The sequence below is a fragment of the Salmo salar genome, chromosome ssa02 (genome assembly GCF_905237065.1).
Source record: "Salmo salar chromosome ssa02, Ssal_v3.1, whole genome shotgun sequence".
In the NCBI taxonomy this organism is placed as follows: domain Eukaryota; kingdom Metazoa; phylum Chordata; class Actinopteri; order Salmoniformes; family Salmonidae; genus Salmo; species Salmo salar.
Genome location: NC_059443.1, coordinates 77,753,006 through 77,764,782, shown reverse-complemented (window position 1 = coordinate 77,764,782; position 11,777 = coordinate 77,753,006).

Sequence of the window (11,777 nt, the reverse complement as noted above, 5' to 3'; positions counted from 1 at the left end):
GTGTGTGATGATAACATCTCTCAGATATGAGAGGAATGAAGGAGGAAGAAAGAAAGGAATTAATAGAAGAGAGAGGAGGAGAGGAAGAGGAGAGGAGAAGGAGGGGAGGAGGATGGGAGGAGGAGGAGAGGAACAGGAGAGGAGGAGGAGAGGAAGAGGAGAGGAACAGGAAGAGGAGAGGAGGAGGAGGGGAGGAGGAGGAGAGGAAGAGGAGAGGAACAGGAGGAGGAGGGGAGGAGGAGGAGAGGAACAGGAAGAGGAGAGGAGGAGGAGGGGAGTAGGAGGAGAGGAAGAGGAGAGGAACAGGAAGAGGAGAGGAGGAGGAGGGGAGGAGGAGGAGAGGAAATAAATGAGTGGCTGTTTGTTTCATTTGGGTGGCAGCCAACACAGATCTATTCAGTGTTTAGTGAACTGGAGATATATATCACACACACACACACACACACACACACACACACACACACACACACACACACACAGGAGAGATTAATTACAGGGCTAGAGGTGATGTGTCTACATCACACATCACATTTTCCCATGACTCAGAGAGCGAGAGAGAGAGAGAGAGAGAGAGAGAGAGAGAGAGAGAGAGAGAGAGAGAAGAAGAGAGGGAGGAGAAAGAGAGAGGTTAACCTGTTGGGGCTCGGGGGCAGTATTGAGAAATTTTGAAAAAAATATGTGCCCATTTTTAACTTAATTTAATTTTTAACTACCTCCTACACCAACTCAGAAGCTAGGATATGCATATTATTAACACATTCGGATTCGCAAAAACCTGTGAAAAATAGATAAAAAAAAATGTGAATTTTGTGACTGTACTATTTAGTGTCATTGTTTTATAGATACCATAGTGAGAAAGGATTCATTTCGCAACACCTACGGCTTCCACTAGATGTCAACGATCTTTATAAAGTTGTTTGAAGCGTCTATGATAAACAGAGAGCAAATTAGAATGCAAGGAAGTTGACATGTCATCACTTCATTTTTTTGCGCCTGCGCATAAATCTGAGAAGCGTGAGTTTGTCATGAATTGTTTATCAAGACATAGGATAGGTTGTGTGAAAATATTACTGATGTTTAACGTTAAAAATGGACCAAAAGATTAATGCTAAACAAGGTTTGACATGTTTGAACGAACGTAAATAGATTATTTACTAGGTTCTTTTAGCTTTTCGGCGTGATTTTACAACCCCCCCCACCACGTTTTGTGGGAGCATAATGAACGCTAACTACTTGGTGTTATTTGGACATAAATTATGAACTTTGTCAAAAGAAACCACATTTGTTCCGGACCTGGGATTCCTGGCAGTGCCTTCTGATGGAGATAATCAAAGGTAAGGGGATATTTCCAATGTTATTATCGATATTAGATGATGCTAACTGTATAGCATAGCTTATTGTTCTTAGCATAGCACCCCGTTTATTGCAAAATGTGATTTCCCAGTAAAGTTATTTTGAGATCTGGCCATTCGGTAGCAATTACGAGATGATAATATATTATTCTTTGAATGACAATATTATAATTTACCAATGTTTTCGAATAGTAATTTTGTTATGTTCACCGGAAGCATTTCAGAGAAGAAAAAAATCTGAATTTCACACTACTGTAAAATGCTGTTTTTGGATATAAATATGAACTTGATGGAACAAAAAATGCATGTATTGTATAACATAATGTCCTAGGAGTGTCATCTGATGGAGATTGACAAAGGTTAGTGCATAATTCTAGCTGGTTTCTGCTTTTGGTGACGCCTGACCTTGAATTGAAAATGGATGTTTGTACTTTTGTGGCTATGTACTGTCCTAACATAATCTAACTTTATGCTTTTGCCGTAAAGCCTCTTTGAAAATCGAACAATGTGGTTAGATTAAGGAGATGTTTATCTTTTAAATTGTGTAAAATAGTTGATTGTTTGAGAAATTGAAATTATTAGATTTTTGATGTTTTGAATTTCCAGCCTTGTTAGCAATCCCGACTCGGGGTTCATTGCTAACCTGTAGCCCCAACAGGTTTTAATGAGGCCACAATTAATCCATACAGCCGAATAATAATTCATAACAGATTAATAATTTATTTCCATACATATACAATACATATATTTAACATCAACAACATTAATGTAATCTAGCTGTTTCTCATAATAGTAGAAATAACTCCTCAATGAAATGTTCACTGCAAAGTAGGCTTACTTAGCCTCCGACCGCAAGTCACTGCAGAGGGTAGTGCGTACGGCTGTCACGTCCTGACCATAGAATGGTCTTATTTTCTATGGTAGAGATGGTCAGGACGTGACTAGGGGGTTTATCTAGTTTTTTTTTCTATGTTATGTTCTAGTTCCTTTTTTCTATGTTGGGGTTTTGGTATGATTCCCAATTAGAGGCAGCTGGTCATCGTTGTCTCTAATTGGGGATCATATTTAAGGAGTTGTTTTTCCCACCTGGTTTCGTGGGAGATTATTTTGAGTTAGTGTATGTTGCTCCTCTTCGTCATGGTTTGTTGTTTCTTTGTTTATAGTTTATTGTATGTCTTGCACAGTTTCACAGATAAATAAATATGTGGAACGATACACACGCTGCGCCTTGGTCTCGTTCATACGACATCCGTGACAACGGCCCAGTACATCACTGGGGCCAAGCTGCCTGCCATCCAGGACCGCTACACCAGGCGGTGTCAGAGGAAGGACCTAAAAATTGTCAAAGACCCCAGCCACCCCAGTCATAGACTGTTCTCTCTACTACTGCCTGGCAAGCGGTACCGGAACGCCAAGTCAAAGACCAAAAGGCTTCTCAACCCCCAAGCCATAAGACTCCTGAACAGGTAATCAAATTGCTACCCGGACTATTTGCATTGTGTCGTCCCCCCCTTCCCCCCCAACCCCTGTTTTATGCTGCTGCTACTCTCTGTTCATCATATATGCATAGTCACTTTAACCATATCTACATGTACATACTACCTCAATAAGCCTGACTAACCGGTGTCTGTATGTAGCCTCGCTACTGTATATAGCCTCGGTACTTTTATAGCCTCGCTACTTTTATAGCCTCACTACTGTATATAGCCTGTCTTTTTACTGTTGTTTTATTTCTTTACCTACCTATTGTTCACCTAACACCTTTTTTGCACTCTTGGTTAGAGCCTGTAAGTAAGCATTTCACTGTAAGGTCTACACCTGTTGTATTCAGCGCACGTGACAAATAAACTAAACTTTAACTTTAGTTACGAAAGTTCAGTCTGTAAGGCTGGTCTGAATGGATCGTCACTTTCAGTCATATAGTAAACTCAGAATTCACATCGCTTCCTGTCTCACTCATCAGCATAGCAGGTATTTACAGGGTAGTAACATAATGTTACCTCATCAGCATGGCAGGTATTTACAGGGTAGTAACATAATGTTACCTCATCAGCATGACAGGTATTTACAGGGTAGTATCATAATGTTACCTCATCAGCATGGCAGGTATTTACAGGGTAGTAACATAATGTTACCTCATCAGCGTGGCAGGTATTTATAGGGTATGGTCCCACTCTCCCTCTCTCTCTTCCTCTTTCTCTCTCCCTCTCTCTGCCTCTCTCTCTCCCTCTTCCTCTTTCTCTCTCCCTCTCTCTTCAGCTCCCTCTCCCTCTCTCTTTCTGCCTCTCCCTCTCTCTGCCTCCCTCTCTCTCCCCCCTCTCTCCCTCTTCCTCTCTCTCTCTCTCCCTCTGTCTTCCGCTCCCTCTCTCTCTCTCTCACTTTCACTCTCACTCTCACTCTCTCTCTCCCCCTCTCTCCCTCTCTCCCTCTTTCCCTCTCTTCCTCTCCCTCTCCCTCTCCCTCTCTCTTCCCTCCCTCTCCCTCTCTCTCACTCCCTCTTTCCCTGTTTCTCTCTCTCTCTCCCTCTAATTCTCTCTCATCTCATCTCTCTCTCTCTCTCTCTCTCAGTGGCACCAGATGTCCTGCCACTGTTCAGAGACTGATAACACTGTTACAGCTTCCTGTGTGTGTATGTGTGTGTATGTGTGTGTGTGTATGTGTGTATGTGTGCATGTGAGTGTATGTGTGCATATGTGTGTGTGTCTGCGTGTGTGTATGTGTGTGTGTGTGTATGTGTATGTATGTATGTGTGTATGTGCGTGTGTATGTGCGTGTGTATGTGCGTGTGTATGTGCGTGTGTGTGTATGTGTATGTGTATGTGTGTGTGTGTGTGTGTGTGCGTGTGTGTATGTGTGTGTGTTTATGTGCGTGTGTGTGTGTGTGTGTGTTTGTTCGAGAAAGGCATATCTGATGATGAGCACAGTTGAGTCCCGTCTCTTTGAGACAGTTATTTTGCTACCATGAGTGAACACACACTGTGTATAATTTCAATCAAATTTCTGCTTCAAATGGAAACATTAAATACAGTCATCCATCTAAATGTTCCACAGCAGTCCCATACATTTCAGAAGACATCTGACCCAGAAAACTGACCCTGGCTGTGGAACACACACACACACCATCTCGATAGCGTTCCTTTCAATTCTCAGGGGAAAGTGGGAGAATACAGATAGAGTTACAGTCTGGAGGAGAAAAAGAGAGAGGGGGAAGGATAGAGGGAGATGGAAGGAGAGAAAGAGAGCAAAGACACAGAAAGATAGAGAGAGAGGGGGAGGTGAGCGAGATAGAAGGATAGAGGAGAGATAGAGAGAGAGGGGGAAGGATAGAGAGAGATGGAAGGATAGAGAGAGAGATAGAGACAGAAAGATAGAGGGGGAGGTGAGAGAGAAATGGAAGGACAGAGAGCGAGAGAAATTGAGAGAGAGAGAGAGACAGGAGAGAGATTTAACTGAAGGTGAGAGAGAAATGGAAGGAGAGAGAGAGCAGAGACATTGAGAGAGAAGGAGGCAGCGAATGAAAGAGAGAGAGGGAAGGAAGGAGAGAGTTGACCTTTGCCCTTCTGACCATTCTCGTCTCTCACGTTTCCTCTGGAGTTTAATACCAGACATAACCAGGGTATCCTCTGGAGTTTAATACCAGACATGACCAGGGTATCCTCTGGAGTTTAATACCAGACATAACCAGGGTATCCTCTGGAGTTTAATACCAGACATGACCAGGGTATCCTCTGGAGTTTAATACCAGACATAACCAGGGTATCCTCTGGAGTTTAATACCAGACATAACCAGGGTATCCTCTGGAGTTTAATACCAGACATAACCAGGGTATCCTCTGGAGTTTAATACCAGACATAACCAGGGTATCCTCTGGAGATTAATACCAGACATGACCAGGGTATCCTCTGGAGTTTAATACCAGACATGACCAGGGTATCCTCTGGAGTTTAATAGCAGACATAACCAGGGTATCCTCTGGAGTTTAATACCAGACATGACCAGGGTATCCTCTGGAGTTTAATACCAGACATGACCAGGGTATCCTCTGGAGTTTAATACCAGACATGACCAGGGTATCCTCTGGAGTTTAATACCAGACATGACCAGGGTATCCTCTGGAGTTTAATACCAGACATAACCAGGGTATCCTCTGGAGTTTAATACCAGACATAACCAGGGTATCCTCTGGAGTTTAATACCAGACATGACCAGGGTATCCTCTGGAGTTTAATACCAGACATAACCAGGGTATCCTCTGGAGTTTAATACCAGACATAACCAGGGTATCCTCTGGAGATTAATACCAGACATGACCAGGGTATCCTCTGGAGTTTAATACCAGACATAACCAGGGTATCCTCTGGAGTTTAATACCAGACATAACCAGGGTATCCTCTGGAGATTAATACCAGACATGACCAGGGTATCCTCTGGAGTTTAATACCAGACATGACCAGGGTATCCTCTGGAGTTTAATACCAGACATAACCAGGGTATCCTCTGGAGTTTAATACCAGACATAACCAGGGTATCCTCTGGAGTTTAATACCAGACATGACCAGGGTATCCTCTGGAGTTTAATACCAGACATGACCAGGGTATCCTCTGGAGTTTAATACCAGACATGACCAGGGTATCCTCTGGAGTTTAATACCAGACATGACCAGGGTATCCTCTGGAGTTTAATACCAGACATGACCAGGGTATCCTCTGGAGTTTAATACCAGACATGACCAGGGTATCCTCTGGAGTTTAATACCAGACATAACCAGGGTATCCTCTGGAGTTTAATACCAGACATAACCAGGGTATCCTCTGGAGTTTAATACCAGACATGACCAGGGTATCCTCTGGAGTTTAATACCAGACATGACCAGGGTATCCTCTGGAGTTTAATACCAGACATGACCAGGGTATCCTCTGGAGTTTAATACCAGACATGACCAGGGTATCCTCTGGAGTTTAATACCAGACATGACCAGGGTATCCTCTGGAGTTTAATACCAGACATAACCAGGGTATCCTCTGGAGTTTAATACCAGACATAACCAGGGTATCCTCTGGAGTTTAATACCAGACATGACCAGGGTATCCTCTGGAGTTTAATACCAGACATGACCAGGGTATCCTCTGGAGTTTAATACCAGACATGACCAGGGTATCCTCTGGCCCCGTTTCTGGCCTCCTCACCCACCCGTGACCAATGACCAGGACAGATCAACAACACAGTGTTGTCTTATTAATGAACTGTATAATGGTAGCTGATAGGCTCATTAGATATGGACCCAGTGGGGTTTAGCTGATAGGCTCATTAGATATGGACCCAATGGGGTCATAATGTTGGCAGTACACACTCACACACACACGCTTACACACGCGTGTATGTGTATTATGTGTGTGTGAGTGTATTGCGTGTATTTCTGTTTCTTATCCTATCTTTTCTTATCTTCCTCTCTTCTCTTCTTCTCTCCCTCTTTTCTCTTCCTTCTTCTCTCCATCTCCTCTCTCTTCTCTTCATCTCTCCTCACTCTCTCTTCTCTTCACTCTAATCCTCCTCTCCCTCTCCCTCTCTCTCCATCCTCCATCTCTTCTCTAGTCTGTGGTCATTCTATCTCCCTATGAGGTAATAAATCATGTTACCATTAGATACGCTGCTGTATAATATTCAATAAAACCTCGTTCACACAGAAATCTATATGTTTATACAACCAGTGTGTGTTTTAATCCTCTAGTTCAAGCTGGTTTATGGTGTTCACATGAATCTGCAACTTCCCACACTCTAAGAGACGGAGGAGTGTGTGTGTGTGTGTGTGTGTGTGTGTGTGTGTGTGTGTGTGTGTGTGTGTGTGTGTGTGTGTGTGTGTGTGTGTGTGTGTGTGTGTGTGTGTGCGTGTGTGTTTATGTAGCTATCAGCGAGCTTGTAAAGTGGTCTTATGTTTCAAGTTTGGTATTTGACTTGCTAATGTGAGGATGACGTTATCATTCATGTCTACTGTATTAAGCTGTAATAAATCAAGATAAATAAACATCTTTCAACAGCGATGGAGAACATTCTATCAGTCTCACAGGAGAGACACTGTATTTATCTACTGGCAGAGCTACAGTTTCACAGGAGAGACACACTGTATTTATCTACTGACAGAGCTACAGTCTCACAGGAGAGACACTGTATTTATCTACTGGCAGAGCTACAGTCTCACAGGAGAGACACTGTATTTATCTACTGGCAGAGCTACAGTCTCACAGGAGAGACACTGTATTTATCTACTGGCAGAGCTACAGTCTCACAGGAGAGACACTGTATTTATCTACTGGTAGAGCTACAGTCTCACAGGAGAGACACTGTATTTATCTACTGACAGAGCTACAGTCTCACAGGACAGACACACTGTATTTATCTACTGGCAGAGCTACAGTCTCACAGGAGAGACACTGTATTTATCTACTGGCAGAGCTACAGTCTCACAGGAGAGACACTGTATTTATCTACTGGCAGAGCTACAGTCTCACAGGAGAGACACTGTATTTATCTACTGGCAGAGCTACAGTCTCACAGGAGAGACACACTGTATTTATCTACTGGCAGAGCTACAGTCTCACAGGAGAGACACTGTATTTATCTACTGACAGAGCTACAGTCTCACAGGAGAGACACTGTATTTATCTACTGGCAGAGCTACAGTCTCACAGGAGAGACACACTGTATTTATCTACTGGCAGAGCTACAGTCTCACAGGAGACACACTGTATTTATCTACTGACAGAGCTACAGTCTCACAGGAGAGACACTGTATTTATCTACTGACAGAGCTACAGTCTCACAGGAGAGACACTGTATTTATCTACTGGCAGAGCTACAGTCTCACAGGAGACACACTGTATTTATCTACTGGCAGAGCTACAGTCTCACAGGAGAGACACTGTATTTATCTACTGACAGAGCTACAGTCTCACAGGAGAGACACTGTATTTATCTACTGACAGAGCTACAGTCTCACAGGAGAGACACTGTATTTATCTACTGGCAGAGCTACAGTCTCACAGGAGAGACACTGTATTTATCTACTGGCAGAGCTACAGTCTCACAGGGGAGACACTGTATTTATCTACTGACAGAGCTACAGTCTCACAGGAGAGACACTGTATTTATCTACTGGTAGAGCTACAGTCTCACAGGAGAGACACACTGTATTTATCTACTGACAGAGCTACAGTCTCACAGGAGAGACACTGTATTTATCTACTGGCGGAGCTACAGTCTCACAGGAGAGACACTGTATTTATCTACTGGCAGAGCTACAGTCTCACAGGAGAGACACTGTATTTATCTACTGGCAGAGCTACAGTCTCACAGGAGAGACACTGTATTTATCTACTGACAGAGCTACAGTCTCACAGGAGACACACTGTATTTATCTACTGGCAGAGCTACAGTCTCACAGGAGAGACACTGTATTTATCTACTGGTAGAGCTACAGTCTCACAGGAGAGACACTGTATTTATCTACTGGTAGAGCTACAGTCTCACAGGAGAGACACTGTATTTATCTACTGGCAGAGCTACAGTCTCACAGGAGAGACACTGTATTTATCTACTGGCAGAGCTACAGTCTCACAGGAGAGACACTGTATTTATCTACTGGCAGAGCTACAGTCTCACAGGAGAAAGACACTGTATTTATCTACTGGTAGAGCTACAGTCTCACAGGAGAGACACTGTATTTATCTACTGGTAGAGCTACAGTCTCACAGGAGAGACACTGTATTTATCTACTGGCAGAGCTACAGTCTCACAGGAGAGACACTGTATTTATCTACTGGCAGAGCTACAGTCTCACAGGAGAGACACTGTATTTATCTACTGACAGAGCTACAGTCTCACAGGAGAAACACACTGTATTTATCTACTGGCAGAGCTACAGTCTCACAGGAGAGACACTGTATTTATCTACTGGCAGAGCTACAGTCTCACAGGAGAAAGACACTGTATTTATCTACTGGCAGAGCTACAGTCTCACAGGAGAGACACTGTATTTATCTACTGACAGAGCTACAGTCTCACAGGAGAAAGACACTGTATTTATCTACTGGCAGAGCTACAGTCTCACAGGAGAGACACACTGTATTTATCTACTGACAGAGCTACAGTCTCACAGGAGAAACACACTGTATTTATCTACTCGCAGAGCAGGAAACACACTATTGTGTGTGTTTTGTGTGTTTGTTGTGGGTGTGTGTTGTGTGTGTTTGCGAGTCCGTGCATCTCTCTCTCTGTGTGTGTGTGTATTGAGTGTGTATTGTGTGTATTGAGTGTGTATTGTGTGTGTATTGAGTGTGTATTGTGTGTGTATTGAGTGTGTATTGTGTGTGTGTGTGTGTGTTGGAAAGTGGAAGAACTACAGAGCTTTTTGTCAGACCAGGAGACATGGTTATTTTATGAAAACCTCTGTAGTGTCCAAACGGTTTGGCCTACAAAAACTAATATGAACACTGTTGTAACATAGGATAGGATAAAGTAATCCTTCTAAACCCCCCCCCTAAAATATTTAGATGCACTATTGTAAAGTGGTTGTTCCACTGGATATCATAAGGTGAATGCACCATTTTGTAAGTCGCTCTGGATAAGAGCGTCTGCTAAATGACTTAAATGTAATGTAATGTAATGTAACATGAGACTCTCAAAAATACGATGGTGTTCTCCGTTTTGCTCTACGTCCCCACAAGTGTTACGTGACTCGTCTGAAGGTAACCCAGTACCAGGTCGAAAAATGAATGGAAGTGACTGTGAAATTTCCACGTCAGTGGTATTACGGAAATTCCACACAATTTATTTGAATGAACTTTGTTATATCTCTCAGATATCAGATAGCCACTTCAAAACATACTTCCTTTTGATATTTTTTTTTGACTATCTGTTTTTCCATGTATGATTCTGTTGTTCAATGTGTTTCTATGGGCTAATAGCGGTAAGGCCAAATGCAATGTTTCATTAAATATATACAGTACCAGTTCAAAGCTAAGGCTACTCATTCAAGAGTTTTTCTTAATTTTTTAAGTTTTCTACATTGTAGAATAAGATATCAGAACTATGAAAAAATGTATGTAAAAATAAAGAATAACCCTTGAATGAGTAGGTGTGTCCAAACTTTTCACTGGTACTGTACATATAACATATATTGTATGTATCAATCAATCAATCCAATGTACAGTATTTATAAAGCCCTTTTTACATCAGCAGATGACGTCACAAAGTGCTTATCCAGAAACCCAGTCTAAAACCCCAAACAGAGATGCTGCTGTACATGTATATATATACGTTATCTTTACACCTACAGGGGTCCTACAATTCAACATCAAACAGCTACATTATCCTTGGTATGACCATCTTAAAACAATTCCAGGTGTTAGCTTAGTAGAAACCCAGGCCCAGGCCTTTACCCAGGCCCGGGTCTTTACCCTGGCCCAGGCCTTTACCCAGGCCCGGGTCTTTACCCTGGCCCAGGCCTTTACCCTGGCCCAGGCCTTTACCCTGGCCCAGGCCTTTACCCAGGCCTTAACCCAGGCCCAGGCCTTAACCCAGGCCCAGGCCTTAACCCAGGCCTTAACCCAGGCCTTAACCCAGGCCCAGGCCTTAACCCAGGCCCAGGCCTTAACCCAGGCCCAAGCCTTAACCCAGGCCCAGGCCTTTAGACTCTAAGGGGTGAAACGCTGTCTGTCTCGGTAAACTGTCAGCATCTGTTAGTAATTGATCTCCTAATCGAAAAACTGGCTAGTTAAAGAAAACACAAAATATAAAGAAGCCCTCAACAAAACAATTACCACATTTCATGACAACAATATCTATCACATCACGTCATCTCATTCTGGCAACAACTACACACTCACTCTCTCACTCACTCACTCACTCACTCACTCACTCACTCACTCACTCACTCACTCACTCACTCACTCACTCACTCACTCACTCACTCACTCACTCACTCACTCACTCACTCACTCACTCACTCACTCAGACAGGTTGACATGTTATTGTGAAAAGCAGACAGTGTATTGATATCATATCATTGTAGATCTCTCTGTCAACACCACCAGCGTCTCTCTGATGGCAGAACCTCACCAATTAATAAACTCCAGACTGTGGACTTTGTGTGTGTGGTATTTATATGTTTGAGGTGAAACACAGCCTTTAATGGTTGTGAGGTGAAACAAAGCCTTTAATGGTTGTCAGGTGAAACACAGCCTTTAATGGTTGTCAGGTAAAACACCGCCTTTAATGGTTGTGAGGTGAAACACAGCCTTTAATGGTTGTCAGGTGAAACACAGCCTTTAATGGTTGTGAGGTGAAACACAGTCTTTAATGGTTGTCAGGTGAAACACAGCCTTTAATGGTTGTCAGGTGAAACACAGCCTTTAATGGTTATGAGGTG